Source organism: Furipterus horrens, unplaced genomic scaffold (genome assembly GCF_987537825.1).
Source record: "Furipterus horrens unplaced genomic scaffold, mFurHor1.1.pri manual_scaffold_2, whole genome shotgun sequence".
Classification (NCBI taxonomy): Eukaryota; Metazoa; Chordata; class Mammalia; order Chiroptera; family Furipteridae; genus Furipterus; species Furipterus horrens.
This window is the reverse complement of record NW_028327172.1, coordinates 215,847,490-215,862,689: the sequence shown is the minus strand read 5'-3', so window position 1 is coordinate 215,862,689 and position 15,200 is coordinate 215,847,490. Positions and strand designations below refer to the sequence as shown.

Sequence of the window (15,200 nt, the reverse complement as noted above, 5' to 3'; positions counted from 1 at the left end):
CCCTGGTGCTGGGGACAGAGTGAGGGCGCCTGGCTGTCCCTGGGCTCACGGAGCACACAGTCTAGTGGTGAGATGGGCGATACCCACAGAAGCAGCCAGCGGCAGTTATCAGCGCTGCAGGGGCGCAGCCACTCCCAGTGGGGGTGTCTAGGAGGCACTTGGCCAGACCCCAGAGGCAGTGAGACGGCCAGATGGCCCATTCAGCAGGAAGAGGGCAAGGAAGACGTGGCCGTGGCCCTGGGGAGGGAGGGCTGCAAGAGATGTGAAGGCTGGACGGCCCCCGTCTCCTGCCTGGGGCGCCGGGAGGCCAGCAGGCCCTGGTGGCACGTGCAGCCTTTACGGGAGAAGAGGCCGAGGAGGAGGGACAGCGAGGACAGTGCCAGGGGACCGCAGGCCAGAGGCAGTGGATACAGGACAGATTCACGGAAGCCCACACATGGCAAGGACTGAGCAGAAGCCACGGACTATCCGAGGTAGGAACTGGCGTCCCGGGGAGGCGTGGCGTCAGAGACGGGGCCACCTCCCAACCCCCTCCCTGTCCTCTTACCCGTGTGCCCTCAGCCGCCACTGAGCCCCGTGGCGTCTACTCTCAGCGGCAGGCAATGGCCCCAGGCCTGGCAAGGGCCACGCCTGGAGCAGACGCCTCATCAGCACCGGGGGACTGGACAGCATGTGGCAGTAATGGGACAGATGAATAGGCTGCTTTGTCAATTTCTTCTCATCTTCTGACCGCAAATGAGTGATGATTTAATTAAAGTTCCTGGGGAAACAGCTCTGGAGATTTCCCGAGGGCGTCGGGCAACTGTACGAGGACAGAAGTGACAGCAGCTCTGGGCCAGTGTGAGAACTGTCCGTGACAGTGTCCCCTGACGGAGGAGCAGCGACATCCGCCTGCATGCAGGCTCCCAGGACGCGGCCCCCACAGCACAGACCGAAAGCAAGGTGGGTGAAGAGCTGGGGGTGAGGCAGGCCCAGCCCCCCGCCCCCCCGTCCCCGGAGACATGGTGACCCCAGGAATGGCAGGCAGGCCGTGCTGCCCGGCTGCTGAGCCCACTGGAGGGCCCACTGGAGCAGGGACGGGGGCATCCCTTCCTTGCTGACTACATGAATATTTCTCCCTAGAACAAGCTCGACCCTACAGGCACAGAAGACATGGCTTTGGAGTCCGGCAGATTGATGCTGAGTTCTGGCCGTGCTGCAGAGTGGTGGGCCACGAGTCGGGTCTCGGGCCCCGGGGGCCTCCACCCGCCCTTTGAGAAGGGGTGGGACTCCCTGCGCCCTCCTTGCTCCCCTCCTGGTCTCTTCCTTCTACCGAAGCCACAGGCGGAGGTGGGGGGGCGTGGGCAGTGGGAGGCGGGGCCCCTGGGGCTCCATGAGAACGGCTCAGGGGTGGCGCGGGGAGCCTGGCACAAGATCCAGCAGGCGGAGCCCTCCCTGCCAGAAATCACCTCCAAACCGCACTCCGAGGAAACGTCAGTTCCACATGGCTGGGTTTAAAACCCAGTAACTAAGTGGTTTTATAGTCAGTTTTTAAAGCAAACTCTTTAAGTTATGAGTACAAAGCGTGAGCCTGTAACAGCCGGCTGCTCTGCTTTGTGACGGCCGAGGCGGTGGGTTTTATAATTGGGCAGAAAGAAACACCCGGCCAGGACTGAGGCCACTTCCTGGGGCTCCTGCTTGCCCTGGCGGGACCTAAGCACCCCACAGGGAGGCGCCTTCCTCGGGGCCTGGCCCACACCAGGGCCTGCTGGGGGGGGGGGGGGCACGTGGAAATGAATCTCTGTGTTCCCGACATCCCAGCCCATCTCCCCCCAGGGCTCCTTCCGGTCCAGGAGGACTTTCTGTCCAGTGTCTTCCGTGGCCCTGGGAGAGGAGCCGGTGATCGTGGCTCCCTTCACAGCCTTTCACAAGCCCTTTCCGTCCCAAAGGTAGCAAATGACCGGAATGCCACTGCAGGGTCAGGGCACAGCAAGCGTGACTGCTTCAGCAATCAAACACCAGGCCCACCCGGAAGGAAAACTCCAGCATCATTTTCCGCAACATATTTAAATTCAAATTACGTCGGGTCAGACGGCTGAAGGAGGCCCGTTTCTGGCTGAATGTTTTTTCCCTAATAAGCAAGGCCGACACCCCGCAGGGTGGACGCGCCCCAACAGTGCAGCTCGAGCCTCCTCCTCTCGTTCTGCTCATGGCAAAGAGCGCGCCCTAGAAATGGCCACAACCAGACATTCCCACTGTGCTCTCTGCATCAGTGCCCGCGGCCCTTTCCCTCCGCACCCCCACTCCTCCCCGGGCAGCATCCGTCCACCTGCCCCCTCCAGTCCACACTCAGACACAGAGCCACCGAGTCTGTGCATCTGTCCCGGTCTGGGCTCCAATCCCCCCGCCACTTCCCAGCTATGTGGCGTTGGCCACAGTCCCCGGCTTCTCTGAGCCTCAGTGTCCCCATCTGTAGGAGGAGACAGCTCCTGCCCATGGCACTGGTCACCGTGAGTATTAATACCCGCAAGGTGCTTGGGTGTGTGTGTGGGGGCTGCCGATCGCAGCTGCCACCATCACCGCTCCTGTCGCCATTGCTAACACACCCAGCCACCAACGCCACCAGTCTCGCGCCCGAGGTCTCTCTCGATCTCTCCGTCCTTACTGCCAATTCCAATTCCACCTCCCACCAGCCTCCCGATGGAATTGTCAGGCTCCTGCCAGGAAGAGCCCAGACTCTTTGACACGGCATTCAGGACTCTCGGTCTCACCCTGCCTGCTGCTGGCTACGTCCCGCATCCCCGAGCACCAGCCTCACTGGAGGCTACCCATCTCCCAAACGGGCTGCTCCCTTTCAGTCCCCAGTGCCTTTGCACATGCTGTGCGCGGGGCCCACAATGCTTGTCACTTTGTGCTGAACTGCCAGCAACCCCTAGAGAACCACGCTGTTTCCCTGTCCTCTGAGTTAGCAGCCAGCTCCTCTGTGCTCAGAGAAAAAAAGAAACAGAACAAAACAGGAGCAAAAAATGCAGAACAATACAGAAGTCTTGCCCAGACTGTTATTTGAGTGTTTACCACCTGTATTGTAAATGGGTGGATGGAGGATGGATGGACGGAAGGAGGGATGGATGATGAATGGATGGAAGGATGGAAGGATGGAGGGATGACAGATGGATGATGGACGAGAGAATGGATGGATGGATGGATGGGTGGATGATGGATGGATGACGCATGGAGATGGATGTGTGGGTGGACGGGTGGATGGGTGGGCAGGTGTCAGTCTTCTCTACCAGCTTCTTTCCTCCCCCGAGGCAGGAGCCCCGACTAGTTTCTCCCTGAAGCCATGTCTAACACTAATTTTCCAAGAAAGAAATCAAATACCTTACAGGAACTTTTATACCTCAGCCACTGTCCTGTGTCCGCGCACAAGGCGAGCCCACGCCAAGTCCCCTGACATGCAGTCACAGGGGGGTCTTCGACCTCAGATGAACTCAGTCCTCCAAGTATCGTTCATCAGATTCCAAACTAGCGGCAAATCCACCCTGACCACTCTGGAAAGCTGGTTCCCGGGTCTCCCCCACCGTGCAGGGCCAGGGCGGCCCCCAGGGCCTGCCCCCTGAGCCCAGGGACCCCAGAAGACATGCACAGACTTCCACGCTCCAGAGGATCCCTGCTCAGAGTGAAGTTAGAGCCCAGCCTTCCTCCTGTGAAACCAACCAGCAGCTGCACGTGGACCGACCCCTCCCGTCTCAGTCCTGGGCCGGCTCCGGAGGACACCTGAGAAATGAGACCCCAGCGCGGAGGGGCTGCTGAAGGAAAGGGAACACCCGCCGCCCACAGCGGTTGGCTCTCAGCAGACAGCTCCCCACGTTAATGCCCATGATCTCCTCTCTCTGGGGACCCGGACGGAGGACAAAGGACACTGAGGGCTGTCAGCCTGGACAACTCTGTCCCTGAGGCTCCGACAAACCCTGCGGAGCCGCTTTTTTCCGTTAGAGAAATCAGTTCTGAAGGCCTGATAAAGTGCTCTCTGTTGTCACAGCAAAGCAATCCATCTTTTGTCATTGTTGCTGCTGAGATGACACATTGATTCCTGAGAAAAAAACCCTTGCTACGTGTCCCTGAGCAGCTGGTCCGGCAGTAAGATCATGGCTCTCTGCTCTGAGGAGCTCCAGGGGGTGGCCAGCTGAACCCGGGCCATCCTCACGGCCCTGCTGCAGGCAGGGGGCGGCAGGACAGTCTCCCTGAGGCCACTTCATAGAGCTGGACCCCAGCCTGCAGCTGCACCCCGTCCTCTGCTGCAGTGAGCCCCAGCCTGGGGGACGGTGGTGGGGGCTCCAGGCAGTCTGGGTCCTATAAAACCCCCCAGGGCATCTACCACACATCCCACTGACCAAACTCCTGCTCAGAGCCAGCGTTTGTCAGCCTCCATCCTGACAATGATATCCTTATAAATAGTGTCAACTTCTAAGAGGGAGGGGGGCTTATCTGGCCTGTCTCTGTGTTCCAGGACAGGGCCGGCACGTTGGTTTGTGGGGTGAATGAACGAACCAACCCAGCCACTTAGGTGCCATGGTTGTCAAAGGGGGAGACAGGCTGAGCCCAAAGGCACAGACACTGAGGAGGTGGCAGTGAGGCTTGGCCCAAATGTCACCTAAAGCCCCACAACCCTCCCTGTCTTCTAATCCAGACCAGCACCAAGATCTGGAAACCCCGCATCTGAGAGTTGGAGAGTGTCTGTCCTCTCGCCAGCCAAGGCTCCTCTCAGCGGTGCTCCTTTAAGTGCTGGTCTGGCCTGGGCTTGCACGCCTCTCCCGACAGGGAGCTCACTCCCTCACAGGCCAGCTCGGCCCATCTAGGAACAGTGTAGCTGCTAAGAGCCTGTTCTCTGCCCTAGACTCGGTGTCAGAGCCACACCTGGCCCATGATCCCTGTGCCCAGACACGCCCACACCAGCTCGGAAAATGATCAATGTCACCGTAATACAATACTAACCGTGGCGGGAATACAGGCAGCTGCCGAGCCCCTGACAGAATGAGGAGGGGTGGCCATGGGCGGCGAGCCTGAGAGTTGGAGCAAAGCGAGAGGGGGGTTCACCGGCAATTTGCCCTCTGACACGGAGCTGTCCCTGCTGGTCAGCCAGAGAGAGCAAGGTGCCTCCCACCGTCCGTCACCCCCTGGCTCCCCAGCCCAGGCCATTGGGACTGGGTGGCCATTCTGCCATTGTGGGGGCTGCTTAGATGTGGCCCCAGCACTCCCAGGACCCTCCTGTCACGCTGTCTCTCACTAAGCCTCCTCAGCCACGAGAGCTCTCCCTGAACGAGCCACAGGAGCTGGGGGGCCCTGGCGAGGGGCCTGCAGTGTCCAGCAGGCAGGAGGCAGGTGACGCCTGGGGGCAGGGCAGCTGGGGCTGCAAGTGTCCATGAACTCCCTCAGATCAGAGGGGGAGAGACAGGAGGTGCTGCTGCCCCACCAGGGCCGTGTGGGGAGGAAGAGGCCCAGAGCCCGCAGCAGTGGCCGGGGAACCTCAGGACCGGCGCCCCTCTCCGCTGCGGGTGACACTCTCCTTTGTCAGGGAGGCGGACGTAGGAAAACAGCAGCGGGAAGCACGTGGCAGAGTTGCAAGTAGCATAAAGCAGGGACTCTGCGTTCTGTGAGCAGGGCCCCCCTCCGCAACCCGAGGAGCGGAGCTGGGTTCCGTCTGGCGCCCTTGGCGGGACGCGAGGAGAGGGGCTCTCAGGGAGGGACGGGAGGTGCCCAGCAGGTGAAGAGCAGAATGCACACCATCCTGGGAGCCCGTGAAAGGGAAATTTTCCCAGAAATACTCGCAAAACGTGCCCAGAAAAGAACACGTCGGATCGATACGATGGACAGGAGGAGAATAAATGAACTTGAACGTGAGAGCGCAGGGATCCGTCCTCAAAACTGAGTGTTCCTGCAGAGGAACAGCCAGCCAGGTCACAGGGCCATCGTCCGAGACATCTGCAGGTCAAAGCTGCATGCCCGAGACAGAGCCGTGGAAGGATGTGAACCTGAGACCTTCCTAGCGAGGACCGTTAGCCACGAGGAGAGAGACAGTCAAACAAAATGCGAGAACAATGAACTTGGCCGAGGCACCTCTGTCACGTGGATACAGGCAGGGAGGGCGCCCCCTTCAGACGCTTGAGTGGAAGGGCAGGCTCAGCTGTCACTCATCTGCGGTGGAGCAAATGAAAGAAAACCGGGAAGGCGGCCAAGTCGCCTAATGGGACTAACCAGGCTGTGCCCCCATTTCTGTCACTGCGCCTTGTCACGCCCCCACACTCACGCTCAAACACAGCACGGGACATGCGCTCCGGACTTCTGGCTCGGTAGGGCCTGCTCTGAGGAGGCTGCCGTAACGGGGCAAACGCGACTCCGAAACAGCGAAATGCTGCCGTTAATTCTTGAGCACGGATCCAGCAGCCCCTCCCCCGTCCTCTGCGGTTCCCTTACCCGTGGTTTTTGTGACCCATGGTCCGAAAATATTAGGTGGAAAATTCCAGAAATAAACAATGCCCAAGTTTTAGATTGCGTGCTATTCTGAGTCACATAATGAAATCTCAGGTGTCCCACCCCACCCGGGACGTGAATCATCCCCCTTTGTCCAGCGGCTCCGCTCTGTGGACGCGCCTGCCTGTTACTCACTTGATAGCTGCGTAGTTATCAGACAAGTTATCAGAGAGAGAGAGACAACGTTTATTACAGGAGATTGTTATAACTTTCTATTTATCAGTAGTTACTGTTACTCTTACTGTGCCTAACTTATAAAGTAAGCTTTATCACAGGTATGTGTGTACAGGGAAAACAGTGTATGTGGGGTTCAGTACTATCCGCAGCTTCGGGCATCCACTGCGGGTCTTGGAAGGGGTCCCCCGCAGATAAGGGGGAACGACTGCATAAGATGAAAAGTAACAATTCAATGACCGTAATCTGTAAATTGCATCTGCAATATCCGGAGGTGGAAGAAATAGAACCTGGTCCCCTGATATTCCTGTCATTTGCTCTGGAGTGTCAGCCGTGCCGGGGACTTGGGGACACACAAAAATGTGGGAGGAATCTGCCTATCCGTGGGGCGGGCTGCCCCAGCCTCAGTGTGGCCTTCCTCCTCTGGCTGCCCCAGTGACCAGCGCGCCCGCCCGCATGCTGGTGCACGCCCTCCCTCTGAAGCTGATGACTGAGGTTCTGCTGCAGGAATACAGCCGCCTCTCTGGGGACCAGTCAGCCATACTCATTCTTCCTGAGACAGCTGCGCCCCACACCGGGAGCCGCGCCCCCCAACACCGGGAGCCACTCCCCCACACTGGGAACCACGCCCCACACACCAGGAGTCACGCCCCACCCCGGGAGCCACGCCCCCACACTGGGAACCACGCCCCACACACCAGGAGCCACGCCCCACCCGGGAGCCACGCCCGCACACTGGGAACCACGCCCACACCAGGAGCCACGCCCCACCCCTGGAGCCACGCCCCCACACTGGGAACCACGCCCCACACACCAGGAGCCACGCCCCACCCGGGAGCCACGCCCCCACACTGGGAACCACGCCCCACACACCAGGAGCCACGCCCCACCCCGGGAGCCACGCCCCCACACTGGGAGCCTCCACAGCCCACTACCTCCATTTTCAGCTGAAGGAAATACAGCCCAAAGGGGAAACTACAGTCTTCAGTTTCCATGCTTTTCCCAGATCGTTGCTTTCCTCTCTGCTTTCCATCCACCCAGCAAAGCAACTCTGAGAACCCAGTACCTACTGGATGAGAAAGACGTCACTCTGTCCTGCTTGGCGTGGGCACATCGGGAAACAAAGTGGCGTTGAGAGTCACAACACGGTGCTCACAGCGCAAGCTGCCCCGCCGTTGAGGTTGCCACGTCTGTCTGTGTGACATCCCCTCGCGCTGACCATCGGGGCCACAAACAGCCTGCGTGAGGAGGCTGATGACATCGACGTTCTCAGTTCCGCCGGGGACAGCGGCGTTTATCCCCCTGTGGAACTGTCACAGTCTGCTGAGAGCCGCAGAGAAGGGACACCCTGGAGGCGCCTGCACAGCCGCCCAGCTCCGCTTGCTCCCTGCCGCCCAGCTGGCTCCAGGTTCCACCCTGCTCTGGGGCGTGGGGTGGAGCCACGCACCATCTCCTGGGCACCCCTTGTAGGCACCTTAGAGCGGGAGTGGCAGGACTGCCTTGTCGCCCAGAGAAACCTGAACTGTCCCCATTTCTGTCACTGAGAGACCCTGGCACGTCCCTTACATTGTCCAGACCTTAGTTTAGCCTCCTGTAGGACGGAGGGTGCCAGCGGGAGTGTCTACGTCCCTGTGAGGACTAATGTCTAGTACACATGTCTCTGTCAGCCCGCCACGCACGGGAGCATCTTCTGTTTAAGTTCACTCAGTGTCCGAACCATGGCCATTGCAGGGCACAGACCCACACGTGGGTCTCCATTTCATCCAAGCTCTCCCGTGCCACGGGGTCCCCTCCCTTCCCTTCCAGTGATCTGCTGCTGTCAACCGTAACTGCTTATCTGCCTGGTGCTCAGGACTCCTGCTTGGCGGTGGGCACGCTGGTAGGAAATGAGGAAGGGGGGCCGTGGCTGGGAGAGAGAACATTCCTGCGTCACAGTCTGCAGGGCATGGCACAGAGGGTCCCGGTGCTAAGCACCCAGCCTCTGGAGCTGCTCTGATGAATCCTGAGTGTGTGGCTGTCTCAACGGGAGAGCGAAGAGTCACAGGAAAAAGACAAAGGAAATAGATGTGAGCGTCCCCAGCAGGTAGTGACAGGTGAGCGGCACTGCTTGGCCGTGTGCAGTCTTCTGTAAGGAGCAAGCGTGGCTGTTAGGGACAAGTCCAGGACTCCATTCAGACTGGGTGATGCAGATACAGCGGCGTTTGGCTGGGGCTCCCAAAGGCCCTCCCGAGCGGCCGGAGAGGCTTAGCTGGGCCAGCACCAAGGACAGCACCTGGGGGGCAGCCCGTGGCCCTCGTCTGTGCGGAGGCCCCTTTCCTGGGGGGCTTGCTGGGTCTCCGCTGACCAGGCTGCCCCACGCTGACAGCGGGCGCGCCTCCACCCCAGCTGCGCGCGGCCAGGAAGGGGGCGCGTGCCTTGTTATTGCTTTGCCACTGGCCCCATTGCAGTCTTGGATAGAAAGGGCCCTGACCTTGTCCTAACACTTGGCTTTCAATCGTCAGTAACACACGCCCAAAGGTGGAGAGGAGCACACACGGCCGAGTTCCTGGTTCCCCGCATGCTCCTAAGGCTCGCTGTCCTCATTATGCCGCTCTCGCAGCTTCTACGCCAAGGTAAGAAGCAGGAAGGACACCTAGTTGTTTGGTTTCCTTAAGAGGGAGGCTGATCATCTTTTCTGACGTTTATTAGAATTTTATGAAGATGTATTTCACTGTAATTGTTAGAAGGCATACGGGAAGCCTGGCCTGGGTCTTCCCTGCCCCGTGGCCCTGGGGGTGCTACACCCAGGCCACCAGAGAGGAGTGGCAGCCAGGAGGAAGTTGAAGGAGCCAAGCTTAGCGTCCTATCCCGGCTCTTCCACGGGCTACTTGTGCAGCAAAAACACGTTCTCTGGGTCTCCATTTGCTCAGCTGCATCCGAGGACAACAATGTCCACTTCCAAATGCCGTGAGCGGGGCCCGGACCCCAGCCGGCACGCCCCGCTCTGGGGCACCACACTCACTCTCAGCTGCGTCCGCCTTTAGATACGCTCCCCCCGGTGGAGGAACTGCACCCCCCCGAGCCTGCGACCGAAATGAAGAACACTTATCAGCCGGCTCTAGCTCAGCAGGACAAATTCACTGCAGGTAACTGTGAGGGATAATTCGGTCATAATTCACAGGGACAGATGCGAGCTGTTGGCCATTGCTAGAAAAACCTTCAAAGTACTTTAGGTCAAGGGCCTCTCTACCTGTCTGCCCGCCTGGCTTCACCAGCATGCCCATCTGATTTTACCTGTCTGCCCACCTGGCCCCATCTGTACGTTCCCCTGACTTCATCTGTAGGCCACCCAATCTCACCTGTATTCCCCCATAACCCCACCTTCACCTACGTGTCCCTCTTGCCCCACCTGCACACCCCCGGAGAGCTGACACCAGCAGACAGAAGGCACTGTCTCTGAGGCAGCCTGTCTTCCTCCTCACACCTGCCACCATCCACTCTGGATCAACACCACCATCTCTTACCTGGACCCCCGCCTCCCCGCCACAGTTTGCACCCTGACTTAAGCCTTGTCCCAGCTACAGTGACATCTCTTAGAGCAGTGGCCCTGCTGTGCCAGGCCTGTGCCTGAGTCCCCCTTGTGGAGCCCCAGCCGGCAGGCAGACAGGCGGCCAGAAGACCCCATCTGCCCCGGTGGGGTTTTAACGACCGTGCAACTCAGGTGCACATCTACAGCTCTCGCTGCCCTCGGGATCTCAGGAGACCGTGGCCCCCGGGCCCATCACGGGACCGTAACGAGCGAATACAGCTGTGGAGCTGCTCCCTCACCTGGGGCGGCCAGCTCTGGTGCCTCGCTTCCTGCCTGGCCCCTGGGGCCCTGTAGGCCCTCGAGTCCGCAGCCCCGTGGCAGAGTCTCCACCCTTCCCCTGGTGTCCCAGGCCGGTCCTCGCTGCCAGTAGCTCCACTTCCAGGTTCTGCCCTCTCTGCCCAGCCATCCACTTCCACACCTCACAAATGTGCCCCCGTCACCCTCTCCCCACGAATCAGGCCTGTGAACAGGAGATCTCCGGTCTTTTTCCAGCCAACTCCTATTCACCCCTCAACGCCCAGTGCAAACGTGCGCCCTGCAGTAAGACGCCGACCTCTGCAGTGCATCCATCCCCTTCTCGGCTGCACGGGGCTCAGCTCCCAGCAGGCACCTCTGGCTGTCCCCACCTGATCAGCGCTTGGCAGAACCAGCTTTTTTTAAAAGACCTTCAAGAACTGATTACTGGAAGTAAGCTCATATTTTTAGAATAAAACTACTCATTAACTGATCCTTTCTGACCTATGATGACATGTGGACAGCCACTCCCGCCCAGTGACTCGGGGGCCAGGACACAGGGTTTCCCGTCGCTCCGATGGCATTTTAGCCACGCGGCTGTGGTCCAGAGGAGCGCGTTGCTGGTGGGGAGCTTGTTCTGGTGCCGCTCCTCCTGCCTCCCGGGGAGGACGTCCTGCTGTGGACTCGTGCCTGTCCTTCCTGACTCGCCGCGTCCCAACGCCTGGCTGTGTGCCCGCTGTGGCAGTCCTGTCTGTTCACTGAGAGGTGATGCCTCCCCCGAGATGTGGCCACCTCAGCTTCATCAATTCACCAGCCAACAGAGCTTTTCAAAACACTGATTTCTTAAATGTGACGTCAGATCACTCGGCTGTCAGATTACTGACCAGAAACAGAGGCACGGGGTGAGTCACCGTCCTCGCCCCACGCAAACCCCGGCCGGCGGCACCTGGCCAGGCAGACGCGGGCTCCAGCTCGGAGGGGAAGGCCGCGGGCAGCCCACTCCCCTCGCCTACCGCAGCGTGTAAACACACCGGCCAGGCCCAAGGCCCTGGACCGTGGTGGCCTGCTGAGCACTCAAAACGTGGCTGATGTGACGAGGAACGGCAATTTAAAATCTTAAAAATGGGTATTTACTTCGGTTATTGGATAGTTGAAGTCATCTTGGAGTAACTTGGGTGTGTGAATCATTTTTTCAACTACAAATTCCATGAGCTGTAAACATAGATCAAGAACGTCCGGTGACGATTTAGTGGCTGAGCCGATGCGCTCTGAGAATAAAGTAGGAAGTGGATTTCAAAGCTTAGCAGAAAAAAGAACGTAAAGGATTTCAATGATGATCTTTACATTGATTATTTCTTGATATGATAACATTGCCTTAAATATACTGTAAAGATCAACCCCACCGTTTCTCCTTCCTTTTTGAATGGGGCTGTTAGAAAATTGGAAATTACGTGTGTGGGTCACGTGATTTTTCTGTGGACTGAGCCGGCGTAGAGCCGGGAAGGGAAAAGTCGGATAGAGAGCGTGTTGAGGAGCCTTCACTCCCCAAGAGACTCCGGAGACCAGCTCCCTCCCCGGTGGTCTCTGAAGGAGCCAGGTCCCACCTCCTGTCCCAGGACCTTCGGCTCCTGTCTCTACCTCACTGTCCCCTTCACTGGGAGGCCAGACTGTGGGGCTGTCACGTGTCATGCATGCTCGGTGGTCAGTCCCAGCCAGGGAGAGAGCTAGCCATAGTTGGGGGACAGCCATCGTCCCTGGGGGAGGGGGTGACCCAGGGCGAGAGGGACTGGGGGACGACGAAGCCTGCTGGGACCGGCTCACGCACTCAGACGTCCTCCAGGGTGGCCGCCCCGGTGGGGCGTGCACACCTTCCACAGGTGCATGGCCAGCTCCCGATCCAGCCAAGCAAGCCGCAGGGTCTCCGGCTGCCGTGGGCGGGCCTTTAAAGGCCCCGCCCTGGGGGAACAGCTGCACCCCCTCATAGGTGCCCACTCATGCTCATTCCCGCGCTCCCTCTCTCTCTCTGTCTCTCTCCCTCCTTTAATGAGACACTGTCCCACCTGCTGCCTGCCCTGCCCAGCATGTGGCATGAACCGCATGTCCCAGAAACAACAAGAACTGCCATGAGCAGCAGGGGGAGGGGGCCGAGGAACTTCATCTCACTCTGAGGACCTGAATACAAACAACTCCCTGTTCTCTGATAAAACTCGCCTTTGGCTCTATCACGCATGCTCCTGCCGCCGAGCCCTCGGTCCATCCCTGCCACGGGGAGCGGGCCACCAAGGTCAGCATGGGGAGGGGGCAGAGGAGCCAGGGCTTGAAGGAGCACAGGACAGAGCCCGACCACGGGGCTTACGCCCGAGCTGCAGGAAAACCAGCTGAGAACAAGGCAACCCACAAATAGGATCATTTCCCGACGTGAGGAGTACTTTGAAGAAAATAAAACAATGGAAAAGAGCTGGAGAAAAATGGGGGGGGGGTGCCCCTTCAGCCAGCTTCCTGAGAAGGTGAAGTTCAGGAAGAGACAGGAAGAGGGCCAAGGACCTTTGGGGCGGAAGGTGGGAAGCCAGGAGCGAGGGACAGCCAGGAGGCCGTGGGTACACGTGTGGGGGCCGTGGGTACACGTGTGGGAGCCGTGCGCTCTGGTCAGAAGCCTGAAGCCACCAGGCGACTGTGGACCCTGAAGGGACCGAGGACCGAGCAGTCCGCAGGGGCTCCAGTGCCCGGCCCCTCGCTCTGCAGGAGCCTTTGCTTCCTCCCATTCCTCGGAGTTGGTTCTACAACCAAAAAGGGGTAGAACTCTATCTATGCTTCTTATCTGATCTGAAAAACGAGGGAGAAACTGTCTTCACTCCATGACTGGATTGACCCCGGTGCCCCCCGCCCCCCCGCCCTCCACACTGCCTCGTCCGCCGGGCCTTCCCGCTGACACCTGATGACGTGTACTAGCCAAGGCTGCCCCCAGAGCTGTGAGTGTCACAGGTAGCACCCCTCGATGGAGGCTTCCGCAATCGTAGGGCCATGGAGACCTGGGGGACCTGCTGAAGGCAAATGCGTGTCACCTACGCAGGGCGCTTCCACACCCTGTTGAACTTGAGGACTGAACGATGTGTTTTTCTGTTACCAAACGGCGCAAGGTCCAGACAGGAACCGAAGGCAGGCTGTTATCACTCGCGTGTTGCCCGGCTGACATTTTCAAAAGCAATCGGCACGCGCCATGCACCATGCGCCCCTTCTATTCAAGAGCCGCTTTCACAACTGAGCACCCCCTTTCCAGAGCGACTGAGGCTGGGCCGGGCACGTAGCCTTGAACACGGCGGTTGGGCGACATTCCCAATGCTAGAAAATGACGTGTTTCGCTTACACAATCTCTGAAACGCAAACCTGGACATCTTGGAAACAAAAGTTTCTAGCCTGTTTAAAAATCTCTCAGGGGGGGTTCAGTGTATTTTTTAGCCCAGTTGTTAAAAATATCAAAACACACTGCCTTTCAGTGAGTTTGCTGTGCAGAGAAGGGGTGTCCACTTCCTGCTCCAGGGAACAGGAATCTGGGCTTTCCCTCCATGGGAGGATGACATGTCTCCCTCCGCCGGCTGCCAGCCCTCGGGGAGAATGCCCTGTCCCCTCTGCCATCTACCCGTTCAGCCCCCGGTGAACAGAAGAACATGGGGACACACTGTAACAGACCAACACAGGCCCTGATCATGGGAGCAGATAGGCTGGACACAGAAAGAGCTCCGTTGTGGGCACACAGGCTGGGACACAGGCTGGCCCATGGAGCACGCAGGGCCCTTCAAGGAAACCAGGCCTGAGCAGGCTCTGGAAGGCTGCCTGGAGGAAGTGGTTGGTTCCAGAAGAGATATGATGGGCATGAAGAGGAAGCTAAGAGAGGGGAGGATGCACAGCTCCAGGCCCAGGTATAGGCCTGATGGGCAAGGTCAATTGAAGAACAGAGGCTGGAGCTCAGGGCAGACGGGGAGGTGGGGGCTGAGGCTTCAGAGGTGGGGGCTTGAGGTTGGTTCTGGGGAGCAGTGGGGAGACAGACACTGCAGGGCTTCCGGCCCGAGTGTGACTTGCAATCGGACCGCACTTGAGCATGTGACACACACACACAGCTGAGTCCTTCCTGCAGGGCCACGTGGCACCCGGTGCCTGCCGATGACGGATGTGAGAAACCACCTCCCTCTCCCAGAGCCGCAAAGTGCCGGCTCCATCCCCGCACAGGGGTGGGCAGCTCCCAGGAAGCCAACTAGCTGGACTTGCTAACAGGATACATCCGCCCTTTCCCATGACGGACGGTAATCACCATTATTAACCCTGAGTGACGTTCATGATTTAAGGCTGTGACACCCTCTGGCTCAGAGGCTTTGATGGCCTGTCGTGGGGCCATCTTCCTCATGACGAGTCCCGCTGGCACGACGCCCCCGTCTCAGGGGACGCTTTCCTTTCTCAGCCCAGTCCCCTCCTGCAGCCTCCCGGCCCCTGCTTACTCACTCTGACCACCTCTTCCTACTCCCTGTCACCTCCTCCGAGGAGCCTTCCTTGACCCACCCCCTCTGTGCTTCCCTGCCCCCGTTGCTTCCTTTTCTCCTCCCACTCCAATAGACCTCAGTGTCCCCTGTCTCACCCAGCTTGGATGCCACTGTCCCCGTGCACACGAGGCCTGGCCCAGGGATACAACCAGCAAAGGCAGGTGGGACCAGCCATGGCCTGT

General features: G+C 59.2%; 1 protein-coding gene across 1 annotated transcript in view; it reads right to left on the bottom strand.

Annotated features, from left to right (window-relative positions):
• Positions 1–15,200, bottom strand: part of SORCS2 (sortilin related VPS10 domain containing receptor 2) — a 253,382-nt gene that overhangs the window by 53,867 nt on the left and 184,315 nt on the right. The gene's annotated exons all lie outside the window — the stretch shown is intronic.